A 12,099-nucleotide genomic window follows, 5' to 3' on the forward strand; every position below is an offset into this window, starting at 1 on the left:
CGTTTTTATGTAGATTCCTCCTCTTTCAGCACTGCATTGTGGTGCAAGCAAAAGAAGCAAATCCTGTCTGGCTTCCTCTCCGGCCTTTATTCACCTCCCGTGTAGCTGTGAGTGTGTGAGCCTGCAGGGCCCCATGGAATTGCCTAGAAGTAGGCTGAATCGCTGCAAGGGCTGAACAGCAGTATCGGGCAGGCTCGGGCAACGCGCGGCCCGTTCGGGTTATCGCTTCTCGGCCTTTTGGCTAAGATCAAGTGTATTATCTGTTCTTATCAGTTTAATATCTGATACGTCCCCTATCTGGGGACCATATATTAAATGGATTTTTAGAACAGGGAGATGGAAATAGAGCTTGCTCTGTCCACTCCACGCATTGACCTGGTATTGCAGTATTTCCAGGACCGGTGCACCCTTTCCTTATGTGTTGACTAAAATCAGATTCCAAAAGTGTTTTTTGTGTTTGCCATTGTTTCTGTCTTTCTGAAGGGATCTCCCCTTTTAATCCCATTATTTCAACACCTGTTGGACAATGCATGAGTGATAATGAGCTAATTGATTAAATGCAATTAATGAATACATTGCCACCTCTTGTTTTGTGTCGTCTGTGTGTCTGTGTTTCCGGCATTTCACATTGGAACAGCTCATTCACCTTCCTTGTCTTCTCTCCGCCCTCCCTTTTAGGTAAGTTAAAGAGCTGCACCTGAGCCAGCCACTGATTGATGCAGCACCACAGTCAAATAGTGGAGTGGAGTAGGGGAACAGCAAACAGCCATTAAAGCCGCCCGCCCGCCACAATGGACCTACCTGTGTACACTAGATGGATGTGATGGAATGTACTGTCGTCCCTACATTTCAAGAAGGAGTAAGAATTGCAGTTGCAACAAAGCCTTGCTTGCCTACAAAGAGAGCAGCAATTTGGATTTGTTACTATGTTACCTAGAAGAATAACAAACTGTGCAAGGATGGAGGTTGTAGGAGCAAGGAGAAGTTGTCTGTAAAGTTGGTGGATGCTTATTTTCCATTTTGCAGTCCCTTGTCTCCCTCTTGTGGCCTCCTGGAGGCAACTAGCTGTGCAAAAAAAGACAGCCTGGCGGCCGGCTGTTGCAGTGTTGCCCTCTCAGGCAACACTGAGTGACTGACTGAGCCGCACCGTCTTATATAAAGTTCAGACGGAACTTTGCACGTGTCATAGTGGAGCCCTGAGGAGCCAGAGCCAGCTTTCTGACATCATAATGGGGCCTCAGAGATAAAAGCCTGGGCCCAGGCAGTGTTGGTCAGTGCTGCTCAGCAGGCAGCACTGGACTGGACTGGATTACAGCTGATACAAGGTGTGAAGGAACAAGGGGTGGCTGTGGGCATGCACTTGCTGCCGCTGCCAGTGTTTATCTGCATGGCAGCAGGGCATTTGGGCGTTGCCAGGAAGGCGTTTTTATGTAGATTCCTCCTCTTTCAGCACTGCATTGTGGTGCAAGCAAAAGAAGCAAATCCTGTCTGGCTTCCTCTCCGGCCTTTATTCACCTCCCGTGTAGCTGTGAGTGTGTGAGCCTGCAGGGCCCCATGGAATTGCTTAGAAGTAGGCTGAATCGCTGCAAGGGCTGAACAGCAGTATCGGGCAGGCTCGGGCAACGCGCGGCCCGTTCGGGTTATCGCTTCTCGGCCTTCTGGCTGAGATCAAGTGTAGTTCTGATTACTTGTAGTCAGTGCTGCCTGGTCTTGGTTAGGAGGTGCTCAGGTACCCTCTCTCTCGGCCTCGGGGGATCGTCCAGGTTCGCCTGGACTTCACCCCCGTGCTGCTATTTGGGAGAGAGGCTTAGTCCTGAGCAACGAGTTGCGATCCACATATCCCCCGTGTAGGCTTCGGCCGAAAAGGGGAAAGCTGCGTAGACGTTACGTCACCAACGGGTGGCGTAACTTTCCGTGAAAACCCCTCACCATGGACGAAAGTCCTGGTGAGATACCGGCGTATGCCCGGATAAAGAATACAATCCGTGTTATTGTATCAGAAGAGAAGGCGACGACCTGCGGCCTGAAGTTCTTGGTGGAGACCGTGCTTGTTGGCATTTTCAACATTCAGAAGCGGGAGATATTGGCGGTACAAGACTATCCTAGGAGAAGAACATACGACATAACTTTTGTACAGAATGGAGTGTTCCAAGATCTGCTGGCGGCATACATGGTAAAAAACGATCCGAGACTGGACGGTATTGAATTTTACGAACATGTGTTGGACATCACTAAGATGATTGTGATAAAAATGTACTGCCCGTTTGCTGATTTAAAAGATGTGATGTCCTTTTTATCCCCCTATTTCAAAAGTGTAAAATGTATTGGCAAAATAATGAACGAAGTTGGAGTTTGGACGTCAAAGTGGAGATTTTTAGTAACTTGTTATAGAGATGCCAATACAGCAGGGGGGATAATGTTGCCGCCAGCACGCTTTAAATTAGGAGATATGGCAGGAGATCTTTTTTATACAGGAATGCCTCCATTCTGTAGAAAATGTCAAAAGTACGGTCACACCAAAGAGTTCTGCGAAAGCACCTGTAGGAACTGTGGCAGCTCTGAGCACGAGGCCAAATCTTGCCCTCTGGGGAAAAGGTGTCGTTTTTGCAGCCGAGTTGGTCATCTATATGCTACTTGTCCCCACAGATCGGAACAACCCGAGGTCCGGCCGAGGCGTCCAGAGCAGCCAGCAGGCCAGATCGCCCCCGCACAAGGAGAGGAACCAAGAGGTGAAGAGGCAGATGACATGGACACCTCCAGCAGACCCCCCCAAACAGGTGACCCAAAGGAGCAAAGGCGGTTTAAGAGAAGAGCCAGTGATCAGCGGACGAAAAAGCCCCCTCAGGAAACGGAGGAGATGGGTAGTTCGGATGAAGCTGATCCGCCTGGGCCGCAGGAGATGCTGGGTCAGCCTGTACCTGAGGCAGAGGACCCGGGTGGAGCGGCAGCTAGGTCTAAGAGGCGTAGGGCGTACTCAGAGGTGGCAGCGGGGGTGCCGATGGGAGTACCTGCTAGAGCGAAAGCAGGGAAACCAGTTGACGCGCCCCCGGAAGCACCAGCTGAAGGTCTCCCCCCTTCTCGCCAGTTGGGGGAGACAAGCATAGCTGCCTCTGAGGTGACAGAAGTCCCTGAAACGGCCGCGAGTGCGTTTCCTGCCCCTATCGTAGGGGAGGAGGCTGCCATACAAAATGCTCCAGAAACCTTGCCCGTGGAGTCCATCTGGGACCCATTTTCGATAAGTGCCTCAGGTATGGCGGGGGGTCAGCTGTCTGACATGAGTTCCTCTCCAATCTCCTCAAGTTATACAGTCGGTTTGAAGTCGGAGGGCGATGAGAGTTCGAGTGAGGTCTCTGGTAACGCCGAGGACTGCTGAGGCCACCTCGGGTAAGATTACATAAGACTGTCTCTTTTCCCTTTTCCTCATGGCAGAGTTAGGTGGCATTTCCTTAAATGTTAGGAGCGTGCATTCTAAGACGAGAAGAGCTGCCCTGTTTGACTATCTTTCTATTTTTTCCGCCACCGTTTTTTTCCTACAGGAATGCTGTATCCCACATCGCACGAACTACAACAAATATAAGGAAGACTGGAGACTCGGACCTTCAGTGTGGTCCGGGTCTAACGATTCCAGAGCCGCAGGTGTCGCCATTTTATTTAAAGGGAACGTTTTAATTGACAGTTTTAATGAAATTTTACCAGGTAGAATTTTATTGGTCAAAGCTTTTATAGACGGTATTAGATGGCAGTTTTTAAATTTTTATGGGTCCTCGGACAAGAATGAAAGAGCTAGAATGCTAGAGATTTTACCCCTTTTTTTAAACGATTCAGAGCCACTTGTTTTAGCGGGTGATTTTAATTGTATTTTAAAGGGGGAACGCCGGTTCTCTAACTCAGTAAGCAGGAATTATGACAAAACCTCCTCATTATTAAAAGATATAGTTACTGATTTTAAACTTACTGATGTTTTTAAGAAATGTAACAGCAATTTATCTGCAGAGGCCGGCGTCACCTGGAGCAATGTGAACTGTAGCTCCAGGATCGATTTTATATTCTGCTCTTATCAAGTACTGCCTTTTAAATGTGATCTTAATCCCAATGTTTTATCTGATCATAAATTATTGTATTTTAAAGTTAAAAATGATATTGGGAAAAATACTGTCAAAAAAGCCTGGAAAATGAACGTTTCCCTTTTAGATGATCCGCAAATTTTATCTGATTTTATTACCTTTTATAAGGGCTGCAGACGGGTAAGACATCCAAATATGTCCATAGTCTCATGGTGGGAGAAAATAAAAATAAAAATAAGAGACTTTTTCATAAAAATCGGAAGGAGAAAAGCAAAAGAAAAACAGGATTTTTTTGCTAATTTGAATACCCGTCTGCAGACCCAATACAAGTTCAGAGAACAGGGTATGCAGGTGGAGGAGGAGATTATGGAGATTAGGAAGGAGATCTCCCAGTGCCTGGAGCAGAGAGGTAAGGAAATTGTCTTTCGTTCAAAAATGAAACACCTCGAGGAAAATGAGACCTGCTCCAGGTACTTTTTTAAGAAAATTAACGATAAGCATACCCTGTTAGACAATGTTGATGGAGATACAAACACTGACAATATTTTAAAAAAGGTACACAGATTTTATGCGGATCTTTTTAATATAAAGCTTGTTAATGTTGATTTGATGAACGACTCATTGAAGGAGGTTGACGCTGTTTTAAATCCTGTCTCCAAAGATTTTTTATTACAGGATATTACGGAACAGGAGATTTTAGATACCATCAAGAGTTTTAAAACAGGTAAAGTCCCTGGCCCTGATGGTATACCCATAGAGTTTTATGTCACATTTTATGGAGTTTTAAAAGAGGATCTCTATTCCCTTTTTACTCAAGTTTTTAGAACAAAAGCCCTCCCGGGGTCCTGGAAGAAAGGTGAGGTGTCCCTGCTTTATAAAAAGGGGGACAAAACAGATATTAAAAACTGGAGGCCTATCACCTTACTAAACGCAGACTACAAAATAATGGCCAAGATTTGCGCGAATAGGCTAAAGGCTGTTATAGAGAAAATCGTCCACTCCAACCAAGTCTGTGGGATACCTGGGAGGAGCATATGGGACAATTTAAACCTTTTAAAAGATGCTATTGGTGATACGAAGGAGAGAAAAGGCAGATTGGCGGTTTTATCCATAGATTTCGAGAAAGCCTTTGATAGAGTATCACATTTTTATCTTTTTAAGGTTTTAGAAAAGATGGGTATACCAGAAGGCTTTTTACAGTCTCTGAAGGCCTTTTATGAAAATTGTACGAGCAAGATTTTAGTAAAGGGTTTTAAGACACAGGATGTCCTTTTAAACTCCGGAGTGAAGCAGGGGTGTCCCTTGTCCCCACTACTTTTTATATGTGCGATCGAGCCTCTACTCTGCAGATTGAGGAATGACAAGCAGATATGTGGAGTCCCCCTGCCGGGCGGGGGGGGACTAGAGGCAAAAGTAGTGGGGTACATGGATGATGTCGCGGTCCTGTGCAGGGACGCCCCGTCACTGCAAAAAGCATTACAACAGATATACCAATTTTGCTGCTCCTCCGGTTTTAAAGTCAATTTTAATAAAAGTAATATTTTAAATATTGGCAATATGATTTTACAGGACATTCCAGTCCCTGTGTCGGAGTCTGTACAGATTTTAGGGGTCTCCTTCAATGAGTCAAACAATGGTTTTATCAGTTGGGACTTGGTGGCACAAAAAGTTAATAAGAAAATTTGTTTATGGAATCTTAGAAAACTGACAATGGAGGGAAAAATTTTAATCACAAAAATGGTGATTTTACCAATTTTATTATATCTAAGTATGGTTTTCCCTCCCCCTGATATTTTATTAAAAAAGATTACCAAGGCATGTTTTACATTTTTATGGAATTCTAGGATGGAGAAGCTCAGGAGAGAAAAAGTGATGTTACCAAAGCTAATGGGTGGTAAAGATTTTCCAAATATAAAAGCATTTCTTTTAATCCATTTTTTTACACTGTGTCTTAATACTGTTTTTAAGGAACACTACTGGTCTTATTTTATCCGTTTTAACACTGGCTATTTTATGAGGAGGTACGGATGGTTCTCTACGGTTTTAAGCTCGCCATATGCTTTTAACCTGCCAGACCAGTATAAGATTTTAGAAAAAATAGTGAACCTTTTTAACCTAAAAGACAAAAGAATAGAAGATGTAAAAAATAGTAAATATGTTTTAAAGGAAATAAAAGAAAATGTTTTAATAGCCCCCATTAGCAATTTTAATGAAAACAAATGCAAAATTATCTGGAGCATGGTTAATGCTAAATTCATTTTTAATTCACAGAAGGATCTGGCCTGGAGCTGCGCCCACGAGTGTCTTCCATGCCGGGCATTCCAGCATCGAAGGGGACTGACCAACTCGGCTGCGTGTCCAAGGGGAGGATGCCGCGATGACGAGACAGTCTTACATCTCTTTTGGCAATGTTATTTTTCACAACTTATATGGACAAAAATCCTCCCCTTGATGAAGAAGATAACCGGAATAAAGAGAATTACAAGTGAAGGCGTTTTTTACGGATGTCTGGAGTGCCCAACAAGGACTCAGAAAATTATGGCATGGAAGATTACTAACTGCGTTAAAGCAGCTCTGTGGGCGGCCAGGAATATTCTTTTATTCAAACATGAAATTTTATCTGTGAATGATATTTTAGGAATTTGTTTTTATGAAATGCACAAGTATTATCTTTTAGACAAAAAATTCTCTCCTGTTTTAAGTAGAAAATGGTTTTTTAGCGAATGGAATTCTATAATATGATGCCACCAAGTGCCCTTTTATAAATTGTATGATTTTAATCTGACAATTTGTATTTATTTTTTAACCATTGTTGTAAAATTTGAATCCCTGTAAAAATGTTGAAAAATGTTAATTTATTGTAAAACCTGAAAAATTTTAAATAAACGGTTACCCCCAAAGTTGGGGTAGTCAACTTAAAAAAAAATCTGTTCTTATCAGTTTAATATCTGATACGTCCCCTATCTGGGGACCATATATTAAATGGATTTTTAGAACAGGGAGATGGAAATAGAGCTTGCTCTGTCCACTCCACGCATTGACCTGGTATTGCAGTATTTCCAGGACCGGTGCACCCTTTCCTTATGTGTTGACTAAAATCAGATTCCAAAAGTGTTTTTTGTGTTTGCCATTGTTTCTGTCTTTCTGAAGGGATCTCCCCTTTTAATCCCATTATTTCAACACCTGTTGGACAATGCATGAGTGATAATGAGCTAATTGATTAAATGCAATTAATGAATACATTGCCACCTCTTGTTTTGTGTCGTCTGTGTGTCTGTGTTTCCGGCATTTCACATTGGAACAGCTCATTCACCTTCCTTGTCTTCTCTCCGCCCTCCCTTTTAGGTAAGTTAAAGAGCTGCACCTGAGCCAGCCACTGATTGATGCAGCACCACAGTCAAATAGTGGAGTGGAGTAGGGGAACAGCAAACAGCCATTAAAGCCGCCCGCCCGCCCGCCCGCCAGCCACAATGGACCTACCTGTGTACACTAGATGGATGTGATGGAATGTACTGTCGTCCCTACATTTCAAGAAGGAGTAAGAATTGCAGTTGCAACAAAGCCTTGCTTGCCTACAAAGAGAGCAGCAATTTGGATTTGTTACTATGTTACCTAGAAGAATAACAAACTGTGCAAGGATGGAGGTTGTAGGAGCAAGGAGAAGTTGTCTGTAAAGTTGGTGGATGCTTATTTTCCATTTTGCAGTCCCTTGTCTCCCTCTTGTGGCCTCCTGGAGGCAACTAGCTGTGCAAAAAAAGACAGCCTGGCGGCCGGCTGTTGCAGTGTTGCCCTCTCAGGCAACACTGAGTGACTGACTGAGCCGCACCGTCTTATATAAAGTTCAGACGGAACTTTGCACGTGTCATAGTGGAGCCCTGAGGAGCCAGAGCCAGCTTTCTGACATCATAATGGGGCCTCAGAGATAAAAGCCTGGGCCCAGGCAGTGTTGGTCAGTGCTGCTCAGCAGGCAGCACTGGACTGGACTGGATTACAGCTGATACAAGGTGTGAAGGAACAAGGGGTGGCTGTGGGCATGCACTTGCTGCTGCTGCCAGTGTTTATCTGCATGGCAGCAGGGCATTTGGGCGTTGCCAGGAAGGCGTTTTTATGTAGATTCCTCCTCTTTCAGCACTGCATTGTGGTGCAAGCAAAAGAAGCAAATCCTGTCTGGCTTCCTCTCCGGCCTTTATTCACCTCCCGTGTAGCTGTGAGTGTGTGAGCCTGCAGGGCCCCATGGAATTGCCTAGAAGTAGGCTGAATCGCTGCAAGGGCTGAACAGCAGTATCGGGCAGGCTCGGGCAACGCGCGGCCCGTTCGGGTTATCGCTTCTCGGCCTTTTGGCTAAGATCAAGTGTAGTATCTGTTCTTATCAGTCCTTGTAAGGATAGATAGCTCGGAGAACCACTGGGGGCTATAAACACTAGATTAGCGATCCAAGAGCGTTCCAGACGAAGCCGGCGACGAACTGCGGAGAAGAACCAGCGAAGACGACGATCCAGAAGGGAGAAGCCGCCATCGGGGAAGAAGCTCCAGGAGATCGCTGCCGGGAAGAAGAAGGAGAACTTCGGAGAAGAGCCGCTGCTGAAGGGGATCTTCGAAGAAGCTCGGCCGCAGAAGAAGAAGCTCGACGAGGAACCGCTGCGGAAGAAATTTCGTGGAAGAACCTCGGCCAGCAAGGAGAAGATTTGCATAGCTCCGCCCCCTTCGGGAAAGAGCTATCGAAGATCCTCCCCAAGCGACAGGAACAGCTGGAAGAAGCCATGGCCTCAACCAGCAACCCTGCCACCCAGAAGAAGAAGGCTGATGGACCAGGTGAGCCGACCCAGGCCAGGACATCTCCTCCTGAAGCCTCCTCAAGCCAACAGGCCACCAGGAAGCCGAACCAGGCTGCTCCAACCCTGGAGCCCTGGATGAAGCAGACGGTGGCCCTGAAGCTGAAGGAGGTGGACGGGAGAGTGCCGGACATGACGGAAGAAGTGTTCTGCCAGAAGATGCTCCTGGACCAGGGCTTCGCTAAGCCGGAGACCATCAGCATCCAGGCCTTCATGACCGGGATGTTCTTCGTGACCTTCGCTTCGATCAACATCTGCAGAAGGTACTGGGAGATGGTGAAAGCGGCGAGGCCTGAATCCCCTTTCTCTCGCTTTGTGGGCAACTGCCCTGTCCAAAGAGAGGAAAGGCGGGTGACGGTCTCAATGCGGAACCCACACACCCCCGGCAAAGACATCACCACGCTCCTGAAGCGGTTCTGCACAGTGGTGAGGGAACCCACCCACATCCTGAACGGACTCGGCTTCTGGACTGGCAAGTGGTCGGTAATCGTCCGACTGAACAAGGATTCGAGCGCGGAAGACGGCCTCCAGCACCTGCCCCAGTCATTCTCGCTGGGCAACTCCTACGGCCTCATCTACTACCCGGACATGCCGCAGATCTGCAGGAGATGCAGCAAGAAGGGTCATTCGGTGAAGGACTGCAAGGAGGACGCCTGCAAGAACTGCCGGGTAACAGGACACGAGACCAAAGACTGCCCGAAACGGACAATGTGCAACCTCTGCGGACAAGCAGCCCACTCCTACAAGGACTGCCCGAAGAGGGATCGATCCTGGGCAACTGTAGCGGCGAAAGCTCCGGCCAGAGGGAACCCCGCCCCAGCCAGAGCTCGAGCGGCGCAGAAGACCGGGAATAAGAAGGATGGTAAGAAGACGACAGTCCCTCCCCCCCCTCTCCCGGCCCTCCCTCGCCCTACCCTTCCCACCCTCCCTCGCCCGGCCCTCCCCACCCCCCCGTCCCCAACCCCTGTCACCCCCACTGAGGCTCTCACCTTCTCCTACCCACCCATCTCAGTGGTCCTGTCACCTGCACCTCTCCCAACCCAGCCTCCCTTCTACCCAGCTCCAGCAGCACTAACATCTTCCTCTCCAGCTGCTGGAGTCCTCTCCCTGGAGGATTTTCCCCCTCTTGTCTCCTCAGGTGCCATCCAGAGGAAGAGAAAGGTGAGGGACAGCCCAGCGGCTGAGTCCTCAAAGCGACAAGTCGTGGAAATCTGCGAAGATTCCCTTGCGCAGCAGGAGGAAATGGAGCAGATGGTGGAGGAACTCGTGTCTGAACCTGAGGTCATCGACTTCACAACAGACATCCAGGTGGCTACAATCCTGGAACAATTTTTGTCAGAGGGCCTGCTGGATCTTTCGGACCCGCCAGGCGAGGAGGATCCGCCCGACCGGACTGGTAACTAAGGTGTATCGTTTGCACTAACCTTCTTTATTCTCCCCCATGGCTGCTAAACTTAACATCTTTAGCCTCAATGTGAGGAGTGTTAGAGATAGGACTAGATGTCAGATGGTGCTAACTTTTCTTTCCAAGCAGTCGAGTGATATATTTATGCTGCAGGAATGTACTCTCCCCTCTTCCAGGTCATATCATCACCTGGCCAGGCAGTGGACCCATGGCCCGTCCTACTGGTCTGGTGGGGGCGACTGTAAGTCTGCGGGGGTTGCCATCCTGATTAGGGGAGGCGTATTTACTGTTGACTCTGTCCAGGAGCTCGTCTGCGGCCGCTTGTTGGTCGTAGACGGTTCCTGGGCAGGAGAGCCGATTAGGCTCATCAACGTGTACGCCCCCCCTATGAAGGCTGAGCGCCTGGAACTATTCCAGACCCTGCGGACCCAGCTCGCCACCACTAGGGCAGTGGTGATGGCCGGGGACTTCAACTGCCTCATCGAAGAGGATGGACGAAGTTCCGGCACTTCAATCAAGCTGGATGTCAGTTCCAAACTGCTTATCGAGATGGTAACCGAAGCATCCTTGCAGGACGTTGTGGGCTCCATGGGGATCGGCTCTGTGAACTATTCATGGAGCCGACCCGATGGCTCACTTCGTTCTCGGATTGACTTTGTGTTCACCTCCCGGGCAGTCAAGCAGCATGGGCACTCCATGATCCCCTGCTTCTTCTCTGACCACAGGGCCATTCTCTTCCAGGGTGCCATCGGCCACGGTTTTCCTCCCGGCCCTGGCTCCTGGAAGCTGAATTGTGCCCTGCTGGAAAGAGAGGAGGTACTGGCGGAACTTAGAGACGCCTATATTGTTTGGAGGAATGATAAAGTTTTCTTTGACAAAACCTGTGACTGGTGGGAATATGTTAAAGTTGAATTTCGTTGTTTCTTTCAGGCAAAAAGTCGTCAACAGGCGTGTGAGAGGAAGAGAGACTTCAGAGAGATGCAGCGTCAGCTGCGATCCCTGCAAGACCTCCTTCAATGCGGCTGGGACGTCAGGAAGGAGCTGGAGGAAGCCAAAAAGGGCCTGAAAAGGCACTTTGAGGAGGAATCCAAGCGAATTGTCTTTCGTTCCAAGGTGGAGAACCTGGAGAAGGGTGAGAAATGTAACTCGTTCTTTTTCAGGAAACTCCATGCCGGCCACACGCCCCTGAAGGAACTCCGAGATGAGACCGGAAACATGCATTCTGGGAAGAAGGAGGTGATGGGAGTCGTCACAGACTACTACCGAAGCCTCTACTCCCGGAAAACCACTGACCCCGAAGCCGCCGATAAATTCCTGTCAGGTATCACTAATCATCTTGATCCTGCAGGTACGGAGGCTATGGATGTACCCCTGACGGTGGAGGAACTGCTCTCTGCCGCTAAATCCTTCAGACCCGGCAGGACCCCGGGCAGTGATGGTCTCCCAGCAGAGCTCTATGTAGCGCTGGGGGACTTGATCTGTCCGGACCTGCTGGAGCTCTATGAGGAGATGGTGGTGGAGGGTAGAATGCCACCGTCCTTGAGAGAAGGCATGATCACGATCTTGTATAAGCGGAAGGGGGAGAGATGTGACCTGAAAAACTGGCGTCCCATCTCTCTCCTGAACGTGGACTACAAGATCCTCGCCAAAGTATTGACCAACAGACTGAAGGTTGTCATCGGACAGATCATCGGATCGGACCAAACCTGCGGCATTCCTGGCCGTAGGGTGGCCGACAGTCTTGCCCTGGTGAGGGACACGGTGCATTACATGCAAAGCCGCCGTACACACGCGGCCC

The 12,099-nt window shown here is 48.1% G+C and overlaps 1 non-coding gene and 2 pseudogenes across 1 annotated transcript; all 3 read left to right on the forward strand.

Annotated features, from left to right (window-relative positions):
• Positions 1–221: 221 nt before the first annotated feature.
• On the forward strand, positions 222–412 carry LOC142653655 (U2 spliceosomal RNA). The gene has a single exon (XR_012848579.1). It is a non-coding gene; the product is annotated as a U2 spliceosomal RNA (small nuclear RNA).
• A 6,562-nt stretch (positions 413–6,974) lies between these two features.
• On the forward strand, positions 6,975–7,143 carry LOC142654119 (U2 spliceosomal RNA; annotated as a pseudogene).
• Positions 7,144–8,385: 1,242 nt separating this feature from the next.
• LOC142654548 (U2 spliceosomal RNA) lies at positions 8,386–8,487 on the forward strand (annotated as a pseudogene).
• The last annotated feature ends 3,612 nt before the right edge of the window (positions 8,488–12,099 follow it).

Source organism: Rhinoderma darwinii, chromosome 5, assembly GCF_050947455.1.
Source record: "Rhinoderma darwinii isolate aRhiDar2 chromosome 5, aRhiDar2.hap1, whole genome shotgun sequence".
Taxonomy (NCBI): Eukaryota; Metazoa; Chordata; class Amphibia; order Anura; family Rhinodermatidae; genus Rhinoderma; species Rhinoderma darwinii.